The sequence below is a fragment of the Bison bison genome, unplaced genomic scaffold, assembly GCF_000754665.1.
Source record: "Bison bison bison isolate TAMUID 2011002044 unplaced genomic scaffold, Bison_UMD1.0 scf7180017864355, whole genome shotgun sequence".
Lineage (NCBI taxonomy): Eukaryota > Metazoa > Chordata > Mammalia > Artiodactyla > Bovidae > Bison > Bison bison.
In genome coordinates, this window is record NW_011494927.1 from 246,126 (window position 1) to 246,650 (window position 525).

Consider the following 525-nt stretch of genomic DNA (forward strand, 5'->3'; position numbering starts at 1 on the left):
AGAGTCTGCGCCTCTGAGGGCTACCTGAGTGCCTGAACCTGAGCAGCTTAGACCTGGGAGGTGCATGCAGCCCAGGGCTGGCCTTGAACGGTTCCTGGAAGAGCAACCTAGAGGCTGAGCAGTGTGGGCAGGGAGGGCACACGTGCCATGAGCGGAGGCAGGCCCAGTGTGGCTGAGACACTGCAAGCACATGCCAGTGTTATTTGTTTGCAGCGTCCCTCCCTCCCCACAGGACGACTAAACAAGTGATCCTTAAAAATGTCCATCATCGCCCCCTTCTATCAGGGCGGAAATCAGACTCTGAGGAGACCACCAAACAGAAGAAGCTAAAACAGAGGGAACCGCTTTGGAAGTGACAGGTGCAATAAATTAAAACCCTGTAGTTAGTAGCAACTACATAGGAAGGGGCCTATAGATCTTGAGAAATATAAGCTGGACCAAGGAACTATTCAAAAATGAAATGACCCCACACTGCCCACAACAACACCAGAGAAAGTCCTAGATATATTTTTACTATTTTTACTA